The following is a 14,759-nucleotide window of genomic DNA, read 5'->3' as shown; positions in this document are numbered from 1 at the left end:
GACCCAGGGGGGCGATGCGGCTGCTGCGCAGGAGTGGCAGGTGGTGCCTGGTGACATAAAGGCGGTCAAGGCGAGCCATGGTGAGACCACCAGCACCCATGCTGGCCCAGGTGTACTGGCGCGCATCAGGATACAGGGCTCGCCAGACATCCACGAGGTCTGCCCCCTCCAGGGCAGATTGCAGCTTGCGAGCGGAGGGCAGATGGGGCTCAGGCCCTGTGCGGTCGAGGCGCGGGGCAGTGGTGCAGCTGAAATCCCCACCGAGGAGGAGCAGGTCATCATCCTCACTAGCGTCACGCAGGAGGGCAGCCAAGGTCTCAAAGAAAACGACCCTCTCCTGGCCATCGGAGGGCGCGTAGATGTTGACGAGCAGCAGGCAGTGTTGTGCGAGGGTGACACGGACGGTCAGCAGGTGGCCGGGGACGACCTCCCGCGGCACTGCAGAGCTGCTGCATTGGAGGCTGGAGGAAGAGGCAGTGGCAGCAGAAGGACTGCTTACATGGCCGACCCCGAAGGGCGAGCAAGGGGCATGCAAACACTCCATTATGCATGATGGGCAATTGGCTAGTACACACACACACACACACACACACACACACACACACACACACACACACGTATTGCTTCACCTACCATCCCTAGAGATATTTGTCCTCTGGTCCTGCACTAGCATACATTCTGGTTTATTCTGACCATGACATTAATAGTTTAGCACAGCCTTCTCATGGAGTGTTCTGCAGTAATAGGCACAAGGGAACAGAACAGAAACCCTGCCCTTCTGTCAGATTTAGGAAATATAGGGTGCATCTACATGTGCATATTAATGCATGGCAATAAACTATAGTGCATATCGCACTGGAGTTTATAGCTCGTGGGGGCTGTGTTTACACGTGTGCCCAGAACTGCAGCACATTGAGCTGGGTCAGAGCAGCCCTGGCTAACTGGGAGCCCCAGGAGTCAGCTCAGGGCTATTCCAGTCTGCCAGCTCAGGACTATTTCAATCAAGTTCAACATGCTGCGGAAGGGCTGGCTGATGTAGCAGAGGGAAGCCCCAGGGGTGGCTGTGAAGCTTCCTGGTGGCCATGTGACTCCTGCCTGGCTCAGTGTCTATTACAGCCCTCCCTTATTTGCTCACCCACCATGCCTTGTTCTTGGGCAGCCTCCCCTGATGCAACCCCTATGGGCCATAGAGTGAGTCCACCTGCAATATCACAGGGTCTCTCCTGGACCCCAACCACTTTGATTTGGCCCTTAAATTCAAAGAACCCCTTTGGTTGCCCTTTGCCTCTCCAGTGCTCCTGTAGCTTGAAGGGTTACAATGCATATCTGTGCCCTTCCAGGGAACTCGCAGCCTTAAAGACTCAATGCACGGCTCCGTTTCCTGCCCTACACCAAGCCCCAGGCCTCCCAGTTGTTACAGTAAATGTTGTTCCCTTGGCTGGGACCTTGGCCTCTACCCCTTTAATTTCACTAGGCCATCTAGTCCAGGCCCACTGTATCAGACCTGGCTTTTCATAGTTGTTAGGGGCTGGAATGGACCTTACAGATCATCAGGTCCTGCACTTTGCCAGGAAAGACTGCTGGGATCAGATGATGACCCCAGCAAGATGGGCGTCAAGATGTTTTTTGAAGATCACCAGGGTGGGTAACTGTACCACCTCTGGGGGGGAGCCTGTTCCAAACCCTCAGTACTCAACTTGTAAAGCAGTTTTTTTTCTTATGTCTAGCCTGAAGTGACCCTCAACCAGCTTGTGCCCATTATTTCTTGTTCTTTCCCAGGCCCTGATCTATGCCCTTGATATACTTCAAGGCTGCCACCAAATCCCCTCCGAGTCTTCTTTTCTCCAGGCTGAACAGTCCCAAGTCTTTCAGCCTCTCCTCGTATGACCTGGTCTCCAATCACGTGTGTGGCTCTCCTTTGGACTCTCTTGAGCTTCTCCACGTTCTTCCTTAAGTCCGGCACCCAGAACTGGATGCAGAACTCCAGCCATGGTCTCACCAAGACCAAGCAGAGAAGGAGGATGACATTCTTAGCCTTGCTCGAGATGCCTTAGTAGATGCATGCCTGTGTATGATTAACTCTGCCAGCTATGGCATTGCATTGGTGGCTCACGTTCAATTTGTTGTCTATCATAACACCCAGGTCTCATTCAGATGAGCTAGCAAGTGTAGGACTGTCAAGCCTGTAAATGCATTGTGGATTATTTCTCCCCAGATGGCTTTGAGGTACTACCTTCAATCTATCACCTTCAGTCACCGTACCCCCAGCCCATGTGCGGCTGCGCCCCTCTGGTGCTGGGCCCCCAGCCCCTGTGTTTGTTGTGTTCCTGCACTCTGCCCCTCTCTGGGCTCAACAAGAGCTCAGGCCTTGAGCCTGCCCCTGGCACAGCTCAAGGCAGTTATGTGCCTCCTGGGCACTAATGGGACCTCCATAACCACCTCTTATACTCCCTACCCAAACTACAGGTATTAACAGTAACATAAACCATAAGCCCCTGGGCTACAAAAGAAACACAAACAGCAGCAAAAGCATCCTTCTGTGCTTTTAAGAGGGCAAACATTCATCATCTCCCAATGGGCCTACATTTCAGCCCAGGGCTATACCCCTAACCTATACACTCAGCCTCCCTTGGGCTCCTCGACCCTCTGGTCCTGCATACTCTTCCCTGGGCATATGAACCCTCTGCTAGGCACCTCAAACCCTCTAGGGGTTAACATAAAAAAAGGCCACTTGCCTGTAAAACTGGTGTTTATCTGCCCAGGGAACTTGTCTTTGTTCCTGGCCTGCGGAGTTCAGATCCAGGTCCAGAAGCTCCTCACTTTGTAGTTACTGAGAAGAGACTACCTGACCTGTTCAGGCTCTGGGCTTATATAGCTCAAGCCTGAGCCCTCTTCTGGTCAGATGAGTCCCTCATTAGTTCCCCCATCACACCTGCAAGCAGCTTCTCAGCCTGCTTATTCCCTTAAAGAAGCAGGCACAGCCCAGTGCCCTGCTACAGCTGGGGCATGAGGGTACTTGTGTTTGGAGTTTGCCAGCAGTCAGCCCCTACACTGAAGCACACTTGTGCCCCAGCCAGCTGGGTCAGTGTCTAGCCATACATTGCTATGCATGAAAAAATTCACTAGCAGGATAGTACTTGTATTTACAAGTACTAATCTGCTGGGAAGTGTATTAGTTTCCTGTGGCTTAATAGGGCCACATGTGTAGACACTGAGATGTTTACTGAGGAGCTAATTAGGCAACTCCTCAGTAAACCTCTCGTGTAGATGTGCCCATATTGTAATTATGCAATAGGCGATAGGATGTTTTATCACAGGGCTGTTCAGCTGGTGGCCCACCAGCTTCTTGAGACCCACAAGGGTTTACATTGGAGCCCTGGTCTCCAGCCTGATGTCCACTCCCCACATTGCTCCAGCTGCAACAACAGCCAGACTCTCCAGGTTCCCCCTTCCTACTCCAATTGCTGCTACCCACCCCAGGGGGTAAGGAAATGTTGCACAGTGCATGGGGAGCTGAGGGTGAGGCTGAAGCCACATGGGGTGGGGTGCAGCAGTTTCGCGTGGGGGCATTGCCTGCATAGTTATGAGGTGCAGCAGGCAGGGGAGCATCTGTGTGGCAGGGGAGAGAGAAAGACAGAGACAGTGAAAATGCCAATGTTGACAGGGTGGAGTGTAAGAAGACACAGATATGGTAATGCAGGAAAAAAGGTAGATATGCCAGGTTGGTACACCAGATACTAGCATTGGGAGGCCTAGGAGTAAATTCACCAAGAATGAACAAGATGTGTAGAAGGTTTCATGTACTGGAAATAGCAAGATAGGTGCATGTGGAAGTTTGTGGCTAGATCTGATCAGTTTCTGAAATTCAGAATTAGATGAGGTAGTGAGAGATTCAGGGAAAAAAGAAAGAGGCAGAAGAGATGGATTCTTTGTTAGTGCAAGCTGATTTTCTGGCACCAGGCAGCATGGGACAGCTGGCATCTCCTTCACTAACCCAGGTGTATTCTGATCAGAATGTTAGAACTGGAAATTACTGTGTGGGTGTGATCAATGAGTATTGAAATGCTGCTAGGTGTTGTGAGCAGCAGCTGCCCAGAGCCTGGGATGGCTACAAACAGCTGTGCCGGGCTCAACACCTCTGTGCCGGGAGCGGAGGAGAGATGGGGGCTGCGCTGCCTCAGGCCCTGCCCCCACTGCCCGCTCCGAGGCATGCCTGCACGCGTGGGTGCGGAGCTGGTGCCGGAGCCCGGCACAGGTGTTTGGAGCCTCCCGGCTGCAGCCATCCCGGCTCTGGGGAGCTGCTGCCAGCCGGGATCCCGGGCTGCTCCCAGCAGTTAGCTGGGATGCTGCAAGCCCTGCTGGGAGCAACCCGGGCGCCATCGCTAGCACCAGCTATGCAGAGCCGGGGCTGGCTGCAGCGTACCAAGCAAAATGGCCTCACGTACTACGCTCAGCATGCGTGCCAGGGGTTGCCGACCCCTGAGCTAGTCCCTGTTCCGAGTCAGGTAATTAGCCTGATTGGGGAGAATAGCCAGCTGCAAACTGCTTTGTTGCTGCCTACACCCCTAGGAGTAACAGAGCACACCCTGTGCTCTGTTACAAAACATATTCCATAATCTTTCCAGATATTGAGGTCAGACTGACTAGTCTGTACAGGTTTCCCTCACTTTCTGCGGTATATGCATTCCTGGAAAATGGCACATACCTCGAATTCGCATAAAGGGAACCCATTTTACAATGTAACAAATAGGGATACGTTCCAAGGCCTAGACTGTACTGGCCCCCAGATCCATGTCTACCATTTTTACAAGACAATTTTGGTACTCACCAACAGCAGACACACACAAGCACATGGTGGTAGTGAATATTTAGTTGGTGTGAAGAGGGTGGTGAAGGGTCTCCAGTGTCAGGCTCCACATCACTGGTAAGAGGTACAGGCAGGGTAACATTCATAGGAGAATCAACAACTACAGAAACCCGTATCGCAGATAATGAGCGAAGAGCACAAATCCACACAGGAGACTATATTTTGGTGTGCACCACTCCCACAATGCACTGCACAAAGCAGCTGACTGTGGGCTTCCACCACACCAATTGCATAAGAGTGAATTTACATCACATATAACAAATTTTTGGTATAAAAAGGGTCACCACATAAGAGCAAATTCACACGTAGAGAACCTGCATAGCGCAAGGGAAACCTGCAATTCCTCAACTCCTCTTTTATAAAGATGGGGACTATATTTGTCCTTTCCCAGTCATTCAGGAGTTCACCCAGCCTCCATGAATTCTCAAAGATGATAGCCAATGGCTCTGAAATTACCTCAGTTGATTTCTTCAGTACTCTAATGTGCACCCTGTCTAGCCCTGCTGGCGTGAAAACATCCAGCTTCTCTAAGAAATCCCTAACCTGTTCTTCTACTACTCTAAGTTGCTTATCTCTCCTCTATCCTTGTTGCCAACTGCACTTGTCATCTGGTGGTCAACCATATTTGGAGTTATCATCATATTCACCAAATACAGGCATACAATGAGTGAGAAGAGTTTAACAACAAGTTTTACTGTGGAGCAGCAGGCAAACCTCTGCTTCCTTTAGTCTCTCTAACCGCTACTACCTGAGAGACCATCTCCCAATTCACAGCTCTTTTAAATTAGGGAACATCTTTAAATTATAACTCTTATTACAATATTCCTGAAGGCTGAAGTGGAACAGACATTAAATACTTCAACCTTCACCACATCATTTCTTACTAAATTACCTTCTGCATTCAGTAGGGGACCTATGCTTTCCTTAGTCTTCCTCTTCTGACACACTTTCATAGCCTTTCTTATTACCATATTTACTTGAATAGAAGATAACTCTCATTAGAAGATGACTGTAACAGATATCATGGGGCTTTCTGTTCCTTTAAGACAGAAACAACCCAGCCAGGGAGCTCTGTATAGTCAGGCAGGGAGCAACAACTGCAGGTTGCCATAGCTACAGGGTAATAAGGCCAATCAGCAGGCACCTGCAGGCAGCCCAGGCAGTCTGCTGACTGGAAGGGGGCAGGGTCCTGGGAGGATATAAGCCTGGGGCTAAAGTGGGCAAGCTAGTCTAGCCCTGCCAGTTGCAGAGTTAGGAGCTCCAGTCCAGGAGAGCTACTCAGGGTTGCATGACTATCTGCTTTGCTGCCTGCAGGAACACTGAGGCTTGGGGAACCTCACAAGGAGCCCACACTAGGAGAAATGCTAGCACAAGGGGTGAGGGAAGGTTTTTTCCTCTTAAAAGACAGGTGGCTTCTTCCCCTTTACATTTATGTTATAGCCCAGGGGCTCATTGTTTGTCGCAGTTTATACCGGTGGTTTGGGTTGGAACTGTAGGGGCAGTATATGAAGGTCCATAGTATATTAGTGTCCATGGGACGCATGGTCACCTTGAGCCCTGCCGGGGCAGGCCCAAGCAACTGTTGAACCTTGTGTGAGCAGAGTGCAAGGCCACAGGGCTAGACAGGGGCCTGGTGCCTGAGAGGGGCATGAGCAGGTAGGGGCCAGGGGCTTGGTGCCTGAAAGGGCCAAACCAGAGCTAGTGCCTCAAAGCCAGGTCTGATACAGTGGGCCCAGGCTAGAAGGCCTACTGAGAGTAAAGAGATGGAGGCCGAAGCCCCAACAGGAGAACATCATTACAATAACACCCATGAGGTTTGGGGCATGGTGTAGGAAAGGATTGGAGCCACACAATTAACCCCTAAGGCTTTGGGTGCCCTGCAGGACACAGTTGGCCAGAGAGGCCCAGTGAGCAGCCTATGACCAGAAGAGACCAGTGGGGTACTGGGGAACCCCAGTAGGGATCCAATTGTGTTAGGGCCACATGAAGGCCCATGGGCAGCCTTCCTATTAACCTTGTTATTATTCCATCAAGGTGTGGTGGGTGAGAAGGGAATGCACCCCAGGGGCAGAGCAGAGCATGGTTGCAGAGCCACCAGGGGGCATCATGGCCATCCCTGGGATCCTGATGTGCTACAACAGCCTCACAATAATTAGATTCTATATATGGAAAATATGTACATTTATTATAATCTTCCAGGTATAGAATCTAATTATTGGCAAGTTGTCTTGAATTTGTTCCCTTCCCACTGCTACAGCAGGGAAAATAATTCTGGGGGAGGGGGGTCAGGTAACCCCTTTCCTCTTTGCTTCCCCCTAACATTTTTCCCTGGCAGCCCCTTCCTTCTCTCCTGTCAGACCCTGCTGTCTCTGAGCACATGGAAGCAAGGACCAAATTTGAAAAGTGACCTTTAAATTAAACATGGCTGTAGCAATTTGCATATAGTACTCATATACTTAGTTCACCCAGCATTGATGCATGTTACCTTTTTTTTTTGTGAAGCTGCTGCAAATTTTTACTTTTCAATTCAAATTTTAAAATATCCCCTAAGCTTTCAGCTTGCAGTGTGATGCACAGTATTTTAGTAACAATTTATGGTTTTCTTATAGAATTAAAGGAAAGCAGAATGTAAAGCAGCTTGGCAAAGGACAGTTAGTACTTTGACACCTCCATGAGAGATGGTTTTAGATTATCAGGGGGAGGTTGAACATAATCACTCCCTGGATGTTTCAGTTAAAAATGATTAGAAGTTAACTAACTGGCGGTGCTGCAAAGCACATGCTGATCATTAGGTTTCAGAATGAATATCCAACTAATAGGAATAGCAGTGGTTCACTACCCTGGATTTATTGTTCCACGCTTTCTGTAGAACTAGGCAGATAACACACCAGGTATATTTGATTCACACTGTAAATAGTTTTTACAAAAAATTAAATGACAAATAATGTTGTTGTTTTTTTCTTTTAAGTAAGGCATGCGTAGGGTGACCATATGTCCCTGTCTGGCTGGGACAGTCCTAGATTTCATATGCTGTCCCAGAATCCATGCTGGTTGCTGAAAAATGAAGCAAAAGTCCTGGATTGGTGCCACCCTACCTACACAGGTCCAGCCTGGCTCCTCCTGAGCAGCAGCTGGAGGCTGGGGAGGTAGGATGGGCTGAGTTCTGCACCTCTTGCCTGGGGTGGGGATTGGCTGGGGCAGGGTGGGATGGGGATTGGCTGGGGCAGGGGGGGACAGGGGGAGGGGCTGGGGATTGGGCACCTGTTTAGGGGCAAGCCGAGATGGCCACCCAGTGCCAGCAGCCTTGTGTCCTGCTGCTGCAATCACTCCCAAGGTCCAAGCTGCACTGCCAGCAGTGTAGGGGGGAGGTGCCATGTGGCCATGCAGCATGGGCTGGTGGAACCCAGGGCAAAGCACAGGGGGCTGCTCCCAGCCGGGTCCAGCCTCTGCGAGCAGGGGATGGAGCCCAGCTGCAGGCCTCTGCGCTGCCCCACCCCATGCAGCCATCGGGGCTCCTGGGAGCCACAGGGTCAAGGCTGGCTGAGTTTAGGTCCCTTGTGTGTGAATGAGCTGGATGGGAGCCTGGCTGCTGCCTTCTGTGGGTGTGCACATGTGTGCATGTACTTGGGGACAGAGAGGGCTGCAGAAGCGTGTGTGTGTGTGTGTGTGTGTGCACATGCGTGCGCATGGATGTGCACACACCCCCACCCTCACCCCGTCCCAGATTTTCTTACCCATGTCCTGGATTTCCTTTAAAACAATAGTGTTCTAGTCATGGATTCTGTAGTACAATGATGCAATAAAGAGGAAATTTTGCAGCAGATACCAGCAGAATGGAATATGCAGGCCCTATTTATTGGTTTGCTGTTTTGGAGAAAGGTCATATGCTTTTCAAAAATGCAGGAGAAAAATGCTTGTCTCCTACTTACTCTAGGAACTTGAACTCGAAATGCAAGAAGAGATGAGCAATAACAGGCTTAAATAATCAAAGGGGAAAAAATGTTACTATGACATGTTAAGCACTTAAGCAAAGTATTTCAGGGAATGTTTTTACAAATTGATTTAAAAATTGCTTTCCTGGCAACAGTTGTAAAGCCTTTTAAAACAAACTCCACGTGTTACATATGAAGACTAACTCAAGGTACAGAACCTGGCATTAGTTCAAAATCTGTATTCCTTTTCCCACACCCCAGCCTCTCTCAATACAGAAAAAACATTCTTAGTGCAGTTGCAGTTGAATTGCATCTGTATGAAGTAGAAAGTAAGTCCCAGATGTCCTGCATTTCCACTCATTATGAAGCTTCACTGCATTGTAATAGGGTTAGAAAGTATTTCTCTCTTTCAATTGTTTTATTTAGCACTTTCGACATAGAAAACAACACCTATTTCAAAGCCTTGTGTTTGCTAGGTAAAATACCTCTTTTTCTTCCCCCTAAAGAAGAGAAGACAAGTTGTAGTTTTGTCACATATTAGCAGGTCAAAGTAACTCCAGTGAGGTTTACTTTGTCATTTCAGACCTTGCCTATTCCTCTATCTTTCTGAATCAAGTTGCAACAATGGAGGTTTAGGTTGGATATTAGGTACAACTTTCTCACTAAGAGGGTGGCGAAGCACTGGAACAGGTTACCTAGAGAGGTAGTGTAATCTCCATCCTTGCAGGCTTTTTAAGGTCTGGCTTGACAAAGCCCTGACTGGAATGATCTAGCTGGGGATGGTCCTGCTTTGAGCAGGGGGTTGGACTAGATGACCTCCTGAGGTCCCTTCCAGCCCTAATTTTCTATGATTCCATGATGTATATCTGAGAAATCACCAGGACCTTTGACATGCATACTTAGGCAGGAGTATGGAGGAGTGGAAGCTGTCCAGATCTTTTCTCCCCCCTGTAGACAGAATCCTAAAGCCAGATGAAATCCAGATGTTCAGTGCCTCGGTGGTTGTAGTTATAGGCACATCTGGAAATTGAAACAGGGTCTCTTATGTAACAGGGTCTCTTATGCAACAGGCAAGGTGTCTACCACTGAAACAACAGCAGATCTAGATAATATAAAGCTAAACCAATAGCAAATACTCCAAGGGCTGATTTCTACAGACTTCTGCCAACATGGCTATGTTGGTCACCAATATGAAGACACGTGATCATTGATTGATGTGTAGTACTACCAACCAAACCATACTTTTCTGTCTAGCTTGTGGGGCAAGGTTTTACTAAGGCAGTACAATTCATCCTGTTGCCAGTAGAGATGGATCTGTACAAGAAGCATATTGCCAGTGTACTATCCCAGTCTTTCTGTACAGATAAAATATTGTTAGCATAGATGTAGCTTATTCTGATACAAGAGAGACCTTTTCAGCTTAGCTGAACAAACTCCAGAACAAACTGGAAGGGATTGAAACAACTGAGGTTTATACTTGGATAAGAGGGCATATCTACATGGGGATGTGAGAGAGAGCTAAAATAGATTAAGTTAAGGTGTGAATTTAAACTGTATTAGTGAAAGCCCATTAAACCCCTTTGGGGATACTCTCCGTCAAAAATAAAAAGTGGCCTTAGTTCACTTCAGCTTAATCCCTTTTGAAGAGAACAAATGCCCCCCTCTCAATGACAGCATCCACACAGGAGTTTAACATGCTCTAACTAATACACTTTATAAATTCACACCTTCTGTAATCCGCTTTAACTTCCTTAAGTGGCCTCCTCTGTTGACAAGCTCTGGGTTTCTACAGAGGGGATATTCCTATATAATTATAGCTATATAATAAGCAAAACATTCCTGTGTAGACAAGCCCAACATGTTACCTGACCACAGCCATGTCTATATACCAGGATTTCAATATCAGCTAACAGCATATCATTTTTCCTTCTTGGAGACATAGCTCAAGTGAATTATGACTTCACCACTAGCTTCAGCAGAGGAGATGGAAAATTAGGGTAAGGAAGCTTGCCTCTATTCCATGGACTAAATCCAGACAAGTGAGCAGTCAACAGTGCAATGCCTAGTGTGGATGAGGACAGTCACAGTTTACACTGATGAAACTTACTCTGATTTCAAGAAGTAGTAAACTCAGTCATACAGGCTCTGCATCTGGGTTGCCTCACTGAATCTCCACTGTTAGTTTGGATCTAACCATGACAAACTTCCCAAAGCTGAAAATGTTTGAGGAAGGATCATATTGCCACATTATTGCAGTTACTTAGGGGTGGGAATGAAGGAAAACAGAGAAGCTTCTGGAAGACTAACAATTGGAGGGGGTGAAAGGAGACCCTGGGCATATCTAAACATACAATTAGTGCTCAGAGTGCTTACTGCACAGTTAAATACTGCGGAGTAAGCTTTCCTCAGCAGGGCGTCTACACATGCTCCAAAGGGGAGCAGTTCAGTGCAGAGCTGTTCCAGCCCTGCTATGCCCACCTACAGCAGTCCAGGCTTCCCCAGCTGTGAGCTCTGGGCTGGCAGGGGGCACCAGTCAGGCCCTGGTGTCCGGGGGGATGGAAGCTGTCCCACCTCTGGGGTAGCTTTCTCCCAGCCCTGTGCCTGATCTGCAAAGCGGGGCATGGGAATGGGAAAAAGTCCCCTCCTTGGCAGCTTTTTCCCAGCCCTGATCAGATTCCCCACCTAGCCAGGGGCTTGCTGCAAGCTGCCCCGCTGGTGGGACAGCTTCTGGCTGCCCCTGGCTGCATGGGGATTCCCTGCCCAGCTGGGGGCTCACTGCTAGCTGCCCCACCTGTGGGACAGGTCCTGACTGCACTTGGCTGAGCAGGGAAGGAAGAGCTGCCAAGTGCTGCTCAACTCCCCACTCCTGTGGGAAGCCAGGAGCCCTGCAGCACCAAGATAGGAAGTGGCAGAGAGGGACACTGTCCCCACACCAATCAGTTCCCAGCTCCTTGGGGGAGCCAGGAGCTGAGCAGCGCAAGGACTGGCCCCCTGCTGGTGTGGCCAACTGGGAGCAAATATGCTTCTGGTCAGCGTCTACAGGAGCCCTACTGCACAGCATCTACCACACAGTTTAGTACCTGTATTTACAGATACTTGCCAACTGTGCAGTGAACTTATTTACTGTGTAGTAGCTTATGAGCACGGTTACTTGGTGATGCTTTACTGTACAGTAATTAGTCTACTGTGCAGTAAAGCGTCTTGTGTAGACTTCATAGAACCATAGAAATAGGGTCAGAAGGGACCTTGTAGATCTTCAAGTCTGACCCCCTGCCTGGGCAGGAGGAAAACTGGGCTCAAATGACCCCAGCCAGGTAGGCATCAAGCCTCTTCTTAAAGACCCCAGGGTAGGAGCCAGCACCACCTTCCTTGGAAGTTGGCTCCAGATCCTAGCCACCCTGACTGTGAAGTAGTTCCTACAGATGTCTAATCTAAACCTACTCTCCAACAACTTGTGGCCGTTATTCCTTGTTATCCCGGGGGGCGCTAGGAGAAAAAAGGTCTCCCCCAAACCCTTCTGGTCCCCCCTAGTGAGTTTATAGATGGTCACCAGGTCCCCCCTCAGATCCCTCTTGAAGTGGGGTGCCCAGAACTGGACACAGTACTCCAGCTGTGGCCTGCCCAGTGTTGCGTAGAGGGGGAGGATCACCTCCTTGGCCCTACTCGAGATGCACCTGTGGATGCACAATAAGGTCCGGTTAGCCCTGCCAACCGTGACCTCGCATTGTCGGCCCATGTTCATCTTGGAGTCAATGATGACTCCAAGATCCCTTTCTGCCTCCGTGCTTTCAAGAAGGGAGTTTCCCATCTTATAAGTGTGCTGCTGGTTACTACTGCCCAAGTGCAGCACCCTGCACTTGTCAGTATTGAAACGCATCCTGTTTTTGTTAGCCCACCCCTGCAACCTATCCAGGTCTTGCTGCAGTCTTTCCCTCCCTACTAGCATGCCCACCTCACCCCAAATTTTGGTATCATCAGCAAATTTGAACAGGTTCCTTTTCACTCCGTCGTCCAAATCGCTGATAAAGAAATTGAACAGTGCGGGCCCAAGGACCGAGCCCTGGGGGACTCCACTGCCCACTTCCCACCAGGTCAAGTATGACCCGTCCGCCACCACCCTCTGAGTACGACCCTTCAGCCAATTTGCTATCCATCTGACCGTGTAGGCATCAATGCCACAGTCGCCTAGTTTTTTAATGAGGATGGGTGGTCGAAACCCATTAGCTTTTGCAAGCCCAGATGGATAGGGATTATTTCTTCAGGTATAGCTTTCTCCTGCTTAATGAAACAGTTTGACTTTATAACCAGGGATCCTCATGAGATTTAAAAGCCACAAACTTGAAATAGTCCTTTCACATATGTCCTGGGCCATCACAGCTACTACGTCACTCCACCCAGGCTTAAAATAAGTAATTTGCTGAGGTTCAGGAACATGCCTGGCACATCATGTGCTTGTATTTCCTAAAGGTAAGAGTCTAGAACAATGAAGAGGCTCAGACACTAATGGTCAAAATTACTGAAGCCAAGGCATCCCTCTGCTCTTTCTTTGCATGTTCTTCAAGGGAAATGACTAGCTCCAAAGGAAGAAATGAGTCTAGCCCTGTCCAAGCACTGAGAAAACATACCTATCAAACCTACATTGATTGATCAAATTTGGTCCTAAGTATTTATTATTTCATGAGTAAAGTTCTCCTTACATTTATAGTGGTGTCACTCCTTTGATGACTCCTTGGTTCTTCCAGTATAGCTGGCACAAACCCTTAGCTGCAGCCCACCAACCCTTTCCACAATGCCTTTCTGAGCTCAAATGGGAAGCACATCTTCATTTGTCTGAGCCAAGCCTGGAAAGGAGGCGGTGAGGCTGCCCTGAGGGCATGCCCAAGACAGATTTCTTAGCAGCTAGGGAAGCTCTACTGCCTTATTTTCTGAGTGTGAACCAAGGAAGTGGGAATGGATGAGGGTAAGTGGGCCCCTCAGCAGGGATTTCAGGAGAACTAGATATGCATAGAGTGGAATTTATGTGTATGCACAAAGATGGCTTTTGTGCTACCCCTGGTCCTGGGCCACCTTTATGCCAGTCTCATTCCCAGTATAAGTTAGAGTAGCATTAAGGTGACTCAAAAGTCAAGTCTACACTACAAGTTCTGCCAACATGGCTACATAAAAAAAATACATCACACCCTATAACCTATGCAGCATTGCCAGCAAAACTGCTGGCATGGACATGGCTCTGCCAATTGAAGTGGGCAACTGTGCCCATTCTGCCAGCACATGCTACAACTTGACTAAAGTGCAGAATGAACAGTGGAGCCTCCATACGTACTGCTGGCTGCCAATAGTCCAGTGATTCTCAATCAGGATGCCAAAGAATCCCAGGGTACACTGAGATCCTTTCAAGGGTGCTGTTAAGTGCCACATAATGTTATTGCTGTTAGGTTAGGTGCACAAACATGAATCACAAGAGAAGCCCAGAAATTTCAAAGAAGCATCCATAGTGTCCAAAACATTCTGAGCTGTTTTGGTTTTTCTGAGTTCTTTGCAACAAAAGAATTGCAATTAAGAATTATTGGCCAGGTTTAAGATATTGTCAGTTCTGGGAAGTGTTAATGAAAGAAAAAACAAAAGCTATACATTTTTTTTTTACCCAAGCAATATTGTTGTGAACAAATATAGATAGCATCCACCCACAATTCATGCTCAATGATATGTGTCAGGGCAACTGCACAACTACTTAAATGAGTACATTTTGTTCACTTGAGGTCCAAAGTATTAGCTTTAAAAAAAGTCTTATATATAAATGGGTAATGAAGAGCAGAGTGACCCTCCAACATCTAATTATAGGCAAAGCCTATTAAGTTTGGCCAGCCCTTCCCTATTATAAGAACCTGTTTCCATCTGCTTACCACTTTGCCCAGTGTTTTTTTTGTTGAGGGGTGCAGGGTGGGGGGAAAAGTGTTGAT

The sequence above is a fragment of the Alligator sinensis genome, unplaced genomic scaffold (genome assembly GCF_000455745.1).
Source record: "Alligator sinensis unplaced genomic scaffold, ASM45574v1 scaffold579_1, whole genome shotgun sequence".
Taxonomy (NCBI): Eukaryota; Metazoa; Chordata; order Crocodylia; family Alligatoridae; genus Alligator; species Alligator sinensis.
Note: the sequence above shows the minus strand (reverse complement) of the source record.